This window comes from Syngnathoides biaculeatus, chromosome 2, assembly GCF_019802595.1.
Source record: "Syngnathoides biaculeatus isolate LvHL_M chromosome 2, ASM1980259v1, whole genome shotgun sequence".
Lineage (NCBI taxonomy): Eukaryota > Metazoa > Chordata > Actinopteri > Syngnathiformes > Syngnathidae > Syngnathoides > Syngnathoides biaculeatus.
In genome coordinates this window covers 25,509,207-25,521,352 of record NC_084641.1, presented here as the reverse complement: position 1 = coordinate 25,521,352, position 12,146 = coordinate 25,509,207, and the positions used below count along the sequence as shown (strand labels likewise).

General features: G+C 41.2%; 1 protein-coding gene across 3 annotated transcripts in view; it reads left to right on the top strand.

Moving 5' to 3' along the window:
- The first annotated feature begins 49 nt into the window (after positions 1 to 49).
- si:ch73-181d5.4 (uncharacterized) overlaps positions 50 to 12,146 on the top strand; it is a 45,277-nt gene continuing 33,180 nt past the window's right edge. For 2 of the 3 annotated variants that reach the window (XM_061842985.1, XM_061842972.1), the window contains exon 1: positions 72 to 252. The gene's annotated coding sequence lies outside the window, so the exon portion shown is untranslated. Of the gene's footprint in view, positions 253 to 12,146 lie in introns of all 3 variants that reach the window. The other variant, XM_061842977.1, reaches the window with a different exon arrangement.

Below are 12,146 nucleotides of genomic sequence, written 5' to 3'. Positions count from 1 at the left end.
TCTGTCGATTGATTTATTTGATCCTGTCAAACAAACGCGTCGCAAATGGACGGAAGGAAGTACCGAGAACTCGCGGTCGAATCTCGTTCTCGCGATACGTTGAAAGTAGACCAAGGCAAAGAAAATGGATGGTTGTGCTAACAAGATAGCGGGATAATCCCAGTGTTATCTGGATAATAGTCCAATTTGGTCGGAGGTATGCGTTCAGATTTCCTCGTGGCGTCCATGCAAAACATCTTTCAGCCGTTAAAGGTTAGATTTGTCTTCATACAACTAGCAGGGCATCGCGTTTTATGAGGTAGACGAGCGCCCAGATATTTAGCCAAACTAGCTGTACAATGTCGGCTCTCTACTTGTGTCCTCCACTGCTGTTTTTTTCTCGTTTTGTTTTGATTTTGTTTTTTTTTTTTTGAGGGGGTGCAATTGGAAAGTGTTTGGGCCGAAGAACTCTTTTCATTTAAAACGTAGCTACGTCGTGTTTGTTCAACTAACTAAAATGTCTCATTTTCATCGTTTGGTTAGTCGAATGACTTGACACTTCAGACAAAACATGACGATGGTTAACGATGTGTTTGTCAGCTTCCTTATTTTATGTTGTCACCTCCAAAAGTGAAAGCAGCAAACTCTTAATAGCCAGCTACATTAACCCCAGAAGAAATGCTGAGTACCAGTACACCAGAAATGTTAAGTACATGGGTCCAATAGTATACAGAAATTGTGAAATGCCGACTTGCGTAATAGAGAAATTTTCGTAATAAATAGCATTAAGAGCTTAATCGTCTATTTCTGATCACCAATTTGTCACAGTTTTGTCCCGCGAATGTGAGTAGTTGCAGTGGATGCCAATTTCATTTTTTGCACTTTCACTTTTTATTTTGAATATGTTACATCATTGATTGTTATGGTTAACGCAATTTTACGTTTTCGACTAATTTGTGTTCTTCTGCATGTTAATGCATTTTTTTAGGGTGTAAAAGTGAATCTGAACACCCTCCAGACACTTTTGAAGATTCAAAATTGCTTTTTGAATTAACAATCTTTATGTTGTACATTTCGGGGGGGGGGGGGGAATCAACGTGGGTATTGGACATAACTTGGAACTTTCAACTATCTGATCTTTAAGGGACCCGATGAGATGACATCATCAAAGCAGATTCACCACCATATTTGATCAAACTATGCACTAATAATATACACTTGATCCCGCCACACAACACAACCCCCTAAATAGCTTGTGCCACACACACACAAATGGTTGTAAGGCTGTCAAAAAGTCACACAATCCAACAAGGACCTGGTTAAAACTACCAGAAATAAGAGTTAAAAACTGAGTATCCCTGGTCAGTCCGACAGATGAAAGCATAACAAAGAGGGTCTGCCTTTGCAACACACCAAACAGTGACTCACACATTTACATATACATTTTCACCAATTGTAGTGAAGGGGACTGGTCTAAACTCATGTTTGAACAGAAGAACAACAGTCAAGCAAATAATGAGTTTACAAGCAACCCTTCGACTGACTTTATTTTCATTTTTGTGAAACCACATAGTCACTACCTTGTGAGAGATGGAGGGTCATGAAATGCCGCATTTGCACTTGTGCACTCTGTGACAGAGGTTGGGCATCTCTCGATGGATTTACTGGCAGTTGTGTGAATATGTACATCCCTGAGCACAATGTGACACTTTGAGTTATACGGAACATCAGCTGCAGGTAGGTCCGTGATGCCATTCTCCTGAAATTTCACATTCAGTCATCCTGCCATTTGTCACATTTAGACAAAAACACACCTTTGAAGGATGGAAGACCTGGCCCATCTCAATTTTTAAAAACTGGATTCACCCCATGATTTTGAAAATCGTTTTGAATAATAGATAGTTCAGCATGGATGATACCCTTTCCAGGCTGATATGACTCACATTTTTAGAGAGTGTATGATAGCAAAAATTGGATTTTTGACATGAAACAGGAGAGGCACCATCAGGAGCAAGGTTAGTAATATTTTAAAAAGTCTCATCCATGGTTGCTTGATTTTCTTCCTCTTAAATGGGGAGTTAACCATTAAAAAATGCACATGCAGGCACACCGTTAGCACGCACACCCCTGCTGCCGTGCAGAAAAAAAAAAAAATTGCACATTTAGTATTGAAGTAACATGCCTTGCCATTATGAATAAGGTACTCTTTTGGGGTCACAAGGTAACAGGTAGGGCTGTCACTATCAAAGCTTTTTAGAATTGATTAATCAATCAGCCAAATAGTTCCAGGTAGCATGAATATCCTCCTCTGCCTGCCTCACGGCAGTGACTTGGCCGAGTTCATCCATTATCTACCGTTTTTCCGGGTCGGGTCGCGGGGGAAGTAGCTTCAACAGGGATACCCAGACTTCCCTTTCCGCTGCCACTTCTTCCTGCTCTTCCGGAGGAATCCCCAGGCGTTCCCAAGCCAGCCGACAGACATAGTCTCTCCAGCGTGTCCTGGGTCGTCCTCGGGGTCTCATGCCCGGAACACCTCACCACGGAGGTGTCCAGGAGGCATCCGAATCAGATGCCCCAACCACCTCATCTGGCTCCTCTAAATGCGGAGGGACAGCGGCTCGACCCTGAGCCTCTCCCGGATGACCGAGCTTCTCACCCTATTTCTAAGGGAGAGCTCGGACACCCTGTGGAGGAAACTAATTTCGGCCGCTTGTATCCGGGATCTTGTTCTTTAGGTCACGACCCACAGCTCATGCCCATAGGTGAGGGTAGGAACATAGATTGACTGGTAAATTGAGAGCTTCGCCTTTTGACTTTGCTCCCTCTTTACCACAACGGACCGATACAAAGTCCGCATCACCACAGACACTGCACCGATCCATCTGTCAATCTCCTGCTCCATTCTTCCCTCACTCGTGAACAAGACCCCAAGATACTTGAACTCCTCCACTTGGGGACGGATCTCATCCCCGACCCGGAGAGGGCACGCCACCATTTTCCGACTGAGGACCATAGTCTCGGATTTGTAGGTGCTGATTAATGAGTTAGCTGATTGAAACCACAGCCCCTTTCCATCGCTCTAGTTATAGGTCAGCAGATCAGAATTGAGTGTGCCTACAAATGTGAGAAATTATTGAGACCTTACAAGTCGGGCATTTATGTGTGTATTTGTTTTTCCTTCAGTGCGATGGTTTCTTGTATGTCAAATTCGACGCACATGATTCGGCCTGAGGTGGCAGATTTTTTTATGTAATACTGTCATGTCATAACATTTGATGATCATATGACTCCCACATCCCAAAAAACGTGCATTAATTGGGGACTTGAAATTGTCCTTAGGTGTGATTGTGAGTGCGAATGGATGAAGTCAGACGTTTACTTACTGTGCACAAAGACATTTGATTTTTTTGTCTCACTGTCTGAAGTCAAATCAGGCCAAACCTCCTTTGTTTTAGGTCACTCAGGATCACAAAAATTCTTAATTTTAAATGCCTCAATAATGAGAACATTTCTTAGGGGATTTTATATTATTTTGTTTGAGGTCAGAATTTTACATACATTTCCTTAGTCTTCAGTAGCATTTCCTTTGAACTGCATGGCTTGGGTCAAAAATTTTGGGAAACCTTCCTCAAGTTTCTGGCAATACTCTGCTGGAATCCTGGTCCATTCCTCCTGGCAGAACTGGTGTAACTTAGTCAGGTTTTTCGATTGCTGTGCTCGCACAGATCTTTTCAGAACTGCCCACAAATTTATGATGGGATTCAGATTGGCTCTTTGTTATGGCCACTCCAAAACATTGACTTTGTTATCCTCAAGCCAGTTTTTAATCGGCTCATTGTCCATTTGGAAGACTCATTTGCAGCCAAGTTTTAGCCTCCTGACTAATGTCTTAAGATGTTGCCTTAATATTTCCATGTAATGTTCTTTCTTAATGATCTGGTCCGTCTATGTTACGACGAGCTCCAGTTTCTGTCTAACCAAAACAACCCCACAACTTCATGGTGCCACCTTCATGGTTCACAGTTGGTATGGTGTTCTCAGGTCTACAAGTTTCCTCCTTTTACCTCCAAATGTAATGTTGGCTGTCCTGGCCAAACAGCTCTGGTTTATTTTCATCAGCTCATAGGACATGTCTTGGTGTCTTTTTGCAACATATCTTTTTTTATGTTTCTTTAGGAGTAATGGCCTCATTATCGGTAAGTGGCCTTTCAACCTATGTAGGTGCAGGACTTGTTTTACTAGGAATAACAACACTTTCTCAACAGCTGTATCCAGCCTCATCAGAAGGTCTTTAGTTTTTGTTCTGGGGTTGATTTGCGCATTTCGGACCAAAAAACGTTCATCTTTGAGGCACAGATCCCATCTCATTCCCGAGGGGCGTCATGGCTGGATATATATTGATGTTTATACTTGCATGTAATTGTTTGAACAGATGAACACGGCACCTTCAAGCATCTGGAAATTGCACCAGAGGATGAGCCAGACTTGTGTATGTCCACGATTCTTTCTCTGATATCCTGGCCGATTTCTCTTTTTTTACATATTTTCAAACAAGGAAGCACAGTGTTTGAGGTGTAGCCTTAAATGCATCCCCAGGTGTGCCGTCAGTAAACTCATGTCACAGTTAACCTATCAGGAGCTTCCAAAGGCATGACCTCATCATCTGGGCTTCTCAATGTTCTTTAAAAACGTAGTACTTTTTATGTTTGTAAACTTTTGACCTAGAAAAAAAATAATATAAAATTCTCTCGAGAAATTCACATTTAACAGTCTATATGATTATACTGTAAATTAATTGGAATATGCACACCAATGCCATATTTGACAATTTTTTTTTTCTGTTAAAGGGCCACATTCGATTTTTAAAATGGATGTGTTTGGTCATTTGTAGATTGTCGTTAAAATGATTTAGAATATTGTCAGGATAGAACTTCTTTTGTTTGAACCAACTCACTTTTCAAGTGAGTAAAAGTATTGGAACAGACAATTTTAAATTAACTTAAAGTGAAAAACATTCATTTCCTGGCATAACCCTGACTTGCAAAAACTGCATCAACCCTGCAACCCATTGACTTCACCAGACATTCGTCATTTGAAATGGTTTTCGAACCTTTACTCCACCGTGTTTCAGTTCGTTTCTTTCTGAGGATTTCTCTCTTCTGTCCCTTCTTCAGGAGTTAAAATTGCGTGTTCTATTGGGTTAAACTCCGGTGATTGACTTGGCCAGTCTTAAGACTTACTACTTTTTCCCTCCGATGAAGTGCTTTGTTGCGTTTGGAGTGTTTTGGGTGGATGTCTTCTTGCATGATTATGCTTCTCACGATTACTTTTTGCCAGACAAAATGGGTTTATATACTTGAAAATATATTTTGCTGTTACCATCATAGTTACAAACAATAAAGACCCGTAAGCCCATTCCAGAAGCAGCCGTATGAGCTATAACCTTACTTCCACCAGGCTTCACAGATGAGTGTTTTGGATCATAAGCAGATCCTTTCTTTCACCTTTCTTTGGCCTTTCCGTCACTTTAGTACAGGTCAGTTTTGGTCTCACCAGTACTTCTGATTCTTTTTGCTGGTGAATTGTTTGCATCTTGTGTTATGGACTGTATATTTCTTCTCTCAAATTCTTCTTCAAACAGCGGATAAGGGTGCCTTCACCGCCCTGTTGAGGTTGGCAATGATGTTATTGTTGTCTTTGGGTGTTTTTTCACACCTCTCATAATGTTTTTGTCATCAACTGCTCAGTTGGTACGCTTTACGGACCTGTTCAGTGTCTGTTGCATAGCACACCAGTAGTTAGTTTCTTTTTCAGGACATTCCAGTTTGCTGTATTAGCTATGCCCGATGTTTTTACAATAGCTCTGACTTATTGTCCCTCTTCTCTCGGCTTCAAAATGATTTGAAGCAAAGGCAACACCTGAGCAACTACAAACACCTGTCTCTCACATATTCCAATTTTTTTCCCACTTCAGAGTTGGTGGGTGCTAAGTTATTTCACACATTTAGATGTGAATGCCATGACATAAAAGCTGGAATTCTGAACTTTTGTCTCACATTCTCGTTTTGATCCAAAACCCAAATATCTTCGATATAAAGCGGAAACAAAAGGATTGACCTTGCCATTCCAATACTTTTGTAGAGGACTGTAAATGACTTGTACATCAATCACTTGCAATCCTGTGGAACTATTTTTCAAATACCATAACAGCTGTTTTACTGGCGACTGTTACTTTTTGTACTGGCAGACACTTGATTGCATAAAATTTGCTGAAAATTTGCATAAACAGCAAACACAGTGTTGTCTATGAAAAGCAATAGTTTTTATTTATTCAAAACCAGAAATTATTTTGTGAATACCAGGATATCAATATAGATTTAGTTGTGCCTCGATATCACTGGGATCGGGCAAAAACGGAGGTTGTTTTTGCATCGGGTGGGCAAAGGCCCGTAGAAAGCCAGGATTGAACATGCTTAAACTGGTAGGTTCAAGGAGTAACTGAATCGGAATTGTCTTCCCCAGCTCTTAATAACAGAATGTTCAGACTTTCCTTCATCTCAGGATCAACCTATTCTGAGTTTTCACATAACCCACTGGGTGGAATAATCCCTGGATTCACTCACAAAATAAAATTGACTAGAAATTTTTGAATTTGATTTTTTTTTATTTTTTTTTTTAAATAATGTCTCTCTACTCTGTCCACTTTTTGTCTTAGTGATAGAAATAATGATGGTCCTTAATAGAAAGTCTTGGCTGAAACTGAGGAACCCACGGCTGAAAGATGAAACTCTGAAAGAAATTATCAAATTTCATTTGTGCTTTTCATACAAATTGCAGCACATTTTGCTTCATTAATTCAGATATCAAAGTTAATAAAATTTGCCAATTATTAATTAGAAAACTACATTATTTGTAAAATTGCATTTATTTGCTGATGGTAGTGCTGCCCGCCCATAGAAAAAAGTAATCCAGGACAATTGTTACGGTGTATCATATAATAATATAAAAAATTATCTGCAACCTGTTCAAATTTACAACGTAGTTATTACTTTACAATTGTGATAGTTATGACGTCAATATTGGCTGTTGTAGTGTACAGTGGCTGAAATAAGTATTGAACAAGTTACCAATTTTCTCACTAAATATACATCCAAAGATGACATTGACTTGAAAATTTCACCAGGTTTTGGGGATAACCCAAGTAATCCATACATACAAATAAAGTAGAAAATATCAGAAATTGACTTGTGTGACCTGACACAGCACACAAATAGTATCAAACACATGAAAGAGAGCTGCAAAAAGACACGGAAAGCCAAACCAACACTTACATGAATCAATAATCAAAGAGCAATCCAGCCCCTTGTCAGTGCTGATGTAGATTTGCTGGTTCAGTTTGAATTGATGGCCTGCAAAAAGGTCTTATTGCCAAGGTGTGAGTCAAGACGCATCTCATGATGGTTAAGACCAGAAAGCTGTCTTGAGACCATCACAAACGTCCATCCAACTGTTGCAAAACATAATGATGGCATTGGTTACAGCCGCATGTAAACTTCTGAATGTTCCAGTTGGCACAGTTGGGGTCATAATACGTCCAATGCCGTGGAAAAAGTATTCTTTTTTTCAAGCACACACAAAGGTTTTAAATCATCAAACAAATTTGAATATCACTCAGATAACCAAGGACTTAGAAAATGCAGTTTTCAAATGACAATTCAATTCATAAATGCACAAAAAAAAAACCCTAAACATTTCTGATCCTTTGTGGAAAACCTTTACCCTCACCTCCTTTGTTAAATCACAGTCACTGTGACTAACAACAAATTTGGGAAAAGTGAGTTCAATTTCAGAAGCCACACCCAAAGCATACTTGTTAAATCTAGAAATCTCTTAAATAGACTGTTAGACAATGTGAAGTAGGCTACAAGATCTCACGAACCAATTCATCATGCCAAGATCCAAAGAAGATCAAGAAGAAAAGAGAAAAAAACTGAGTGATTGAAATCCATCAGTCTGGAAAAGGTTACAAAGACATTTCCAAAGACATTTCCAAGGCTTTGCGGCTCCAGCAAACCACTGTCAGAGCCATTATCCACAAATGAAGAAACCTGGGAACACTGGCAAATCGTCCCAGGTGTGGATGACCAACTAAGATTAATCCAAGAGTGCGATGATGACTCAACCATGAGGTCACAAAGGAATCTTGAACAACATCTAAAACCTGCAGGCCTCGCTGACCAGAGTTAAGGCCAGAGGTCATGACGACCATAAGAAAGTCACTGGCCAAAAATGGCATCCATAGGAGAATTCCCAGGCAAAACCCCCTGCTGTCAGCAATGAATACAAAGCCTTGTGTCTCATTTGCCAAAAAACATCATGATAATCGACAAGACTTGTAGAAACATTCTGTGGACTGATGACTCTAAAACTGAATATATTGGAAGGTGTGCGGTTGCTTACATCTGGCATAAAAATGGCCACAGCGTTTGATTAAAAAGAACATTATGCCAAAAGTGAAGCATGGTGGTGACAGTGTGATTGTCTGGGGTTTCTTTTCTGCCTCAGGACCAGGACAACTTGCTGTGGTTGATAGAACAACAAATTCTGCTGTGTACCAGAAAATCCTGAAAGAGAACATCCAGCTAGTTCATGCTCTCAAACTCAAGTGCGCTTGGATTATGCATTGTTAAAACAGTCCAAAACACACCAGCAAGTCCACCTCTCAATGGCAAAAAAACCCCAAAGAAAAATTAAGGATTTGGAGTGGCCAGGCCAAAGTCTGGATTTACATCCAATTGAGATACTGTGGTGTGACCTTAAACAGGCAGTTCATCAGAATCTGCTTTAATGGCCAACTATGTAACAACACACAAGGAATTTGTTTCCGGCACTCTTTGTTGCCCAACATTCATGTTGAGTACGGATTTATACAGAAGTGCCCTTACCCGTTCGCGCTTCACTGTTATAGACCAGTGCAATGACAATTGTGCAAATGGTGCAGTTTAAAGTGACAAATCATGCAATAGTTTACAGTATATATTATTAATACTGTGTCCCAACAACAGCTTCACTGTTCAGGAATTTAATGACTTAATTGCAGGAAAAAAACTGTTTGAATAACTGCTCGTTTCGATATGCATTGATCGGTCGCGCCTAACCGACAGAAGGAGCTTCACGTGCTGGTGGCAAGGATGTAGATGGTTCGAAAGGATCCTGCCCGCTCTTGTCCTAGTTTGAGTGGCGTGCAAGTCTTCAGGGGTGGGTAGGGTGGTCCTGACAACCCATTCAACAGTTTTAATTGTCCATTGCAGTTCCCAAGAATTTTAAGGTCTTAACGCTTGACACAAGACTGTGGCACAACTTGAGGGGCAGTTGTGGTGAAGGATGCCTCGTGAAGTCCACAATCATTTCTACAGTCTTTAGAGTGTTCAACAACAGGTAGTGTTGGCCACACCAAAGCTCCATGCTCGCCATTTCCTGTTGATATGTAGACTCGTCACCATCTCTGATGAGGCTGAGTGTAGTATCATCTGTGAAGTTAAGGAGTTTGACAACCGGGTGCCTTGAGGTGTGGTCGTTTGTGTATAGCGAGAAGAGCAGAGGGAAGAGGAAACAACTTTGGGGTTCCCTGGTTTCACCAGCTGTCTCCTGCCTGTTAGGAAGTTGTAGATCCACTTGGAGATGTCAGGCGAGACACTGAGCTGGAAAAGCATGGAGGGGAGCAGTTCAAAGATGATGGTGTTAAAAGCAGAGTTAAAGTCCACAAACAGGATCCTCGCATCAGTTCCCTCACTATCGAGATATTCAAGGACGAAGTGCAGACCCATGTTGACGGCATCATCCGCAGACCTGTTAGCTCGATAGCCAAACTACAATGGGTCCAGCTGGGGGACCTGTGACACTCTTGAGGTGGTCCACCACAAGCACAGATGTCAAAGCAACAAGCCTGTATTCATTAAGACCTGAGACGGCTGCTTCTTGTTAAACAGGTATGATGGTGGGCGTTTGAAGCAGGTTGGTACTTCACACAGTTCTAGAGACTTGTTGAAGATCATTGTGAAGACAGGAGCAAGGTTGTTAGCGCAGACTTTGAGGGAGGATAGGGCCACAATGTCTGGGACCAGCATTTTGTTAATCTTTTGTTGTTTAATGATCTGCCTCAAATCCCGTTCGTGGATGTTAAAAGGTAGAGTTTGAGACGTTCACGTTTAAGTGGATGGTGGTCGGACTTGGTGGGTATGTGATATGAAAGTGTCCTTTTCAAATCTGCAGTAAAAGCTGTGTGAGTGAGTGATTGTAATCCAGGCCAGACTGATTTGGAGTCATTAGCACCCAGGTGTTCATGTTCGAGAACTGTGCAATATGGCGAAGTTGGAACACCTCTGCAAAGAAGAGGTGGGCAAAATTCCTCCAGAGCGATGTGAAAGACTCATCACCAATTGTTGCAAACGCTTGATTTCAGTTATCACTGAAAAGGGCGGCACAACCCATGATTAGTTTCAGGGGGTAATGACTTTTTCCACAGAGGGTCAGAAAGGTGTGGATTTTTTTTTTTTGCCTTAATAAACTTGTCATTTCAAAACTGCATTTTGTATTTCCTTGGCTTGTCTCTGTGCTAAAATTTGCATACTTTGTGTGTGATAGATGTGCAAAAAAAAAAAAAAATCAGGAAGGGGGCGAATACCTTTTCACGGCTGAAAAGTGGAAAGCCAATAATACCAACATAAATTGGCCTCTATCAGGTGCTCCTTGCAAGGTTTCTGACAGACGAGTGCAAAGAATAATTAGATCAGTTTTCCAAGAACAAAGGACCACCCGGAATTAGCAGGTACTGTTGTGACAAGGAACATGCAAAATGCACTTAGCTGCAATGGCCCGCGGGGGGGAAAAAGCAAGTCAAAGCTCATTTTACATTTTATGAATAACCTTTTTATAAGACCGTTAAATACTGGGAGGATATAATCTTGGTTGGATGAGATCAAATTGGAACTGTTTGGATGCCATAATGCTCACCATGATTGGAGGAGAAATAGCACTGCGCATCAGCCTAAAAACACTAAACCAACAGTTTAGCTCAGAGGTGGGTATACGATGATGCAGGGCTGATTTTCAGGAAATTGTAGTGGTAAACCATATATTACATTCTTGGTAAAGATATTCTTCTATCTATGAGGATGATGAAAATGAAACAAGTGTGGACATTGCAGCAGGAAACTCATCCATTGTCTTAGCCCCTATCCTTACGAGGGTCACAGCAGTCCTGGAGCCTATCCCAGCTGTCAGCGGGCAGGAAGCAGGGTACACCCTGAACTGGTTTCCAGCCAATCACAGGGCACATAGAGACAAACATTCGCACTCACAATCACACACCCAGGGGCAATTTAGAGTGTCCAATTAATGTTGCATGTTTTTGGGGTGTGGGAGGAAACCGGAGTGCCCAGAGAAAACCCACGCAGGCACGGGGAGAACATGCAAACTCCACACAGGTGGGTCCGGGTTCGAACCTGGGACTTCAGAATTGTGAGCTCTATGCTGCAGGAAACTCATTTGGTTTGAAAGACAACAAAGTGGCTCGAATGACGCAGCCAATCACCTGGCTTGAATCCAATCAAAATCTACAAAAAAAAAAAATGGAACTCAAGGTCCATAAAAGAACCCCATGGAACGTTCCAAGATTTGAAGACTGCTTCTGTGGAGGACTGGGCCAAAATCACACAAGAGCAATGCATGCAACCTATTTCTCCATACAGGAGGAGGCATCATGAAGGTGTCATTGGTAATAAAAATTTTTTGTTAAGTAACAGTTGGCGTAATTTTTCCTTGTCATTCAACCTTATTACACACAACTTAATTTCTGATTTTATTTATTTTATTTGTATAGATAGATTACTTCGCTGAAAAATTTCTGGTCATTTGTCGTTAAAAAAAGGAAAAAAAAAAAGCTTGCGGTTCTGATTTCCCGACCAAAAAATTTCCGCTGACCCTAACATTTTTACATCATGTAATAAATACGTCAGGGGCGTGGTTCTCCAAGCCACGTATGCAATCACGGCACGTTCTGCACGCTGCTGCGTCAGCGGAGTTAAGTCAGGTGTTTGACGGGGGCGTGGCCGTTTGCCACCTCCTCCCGTGTGTTTACGTTGTGTATTTTAGCCTTGATTTTCATG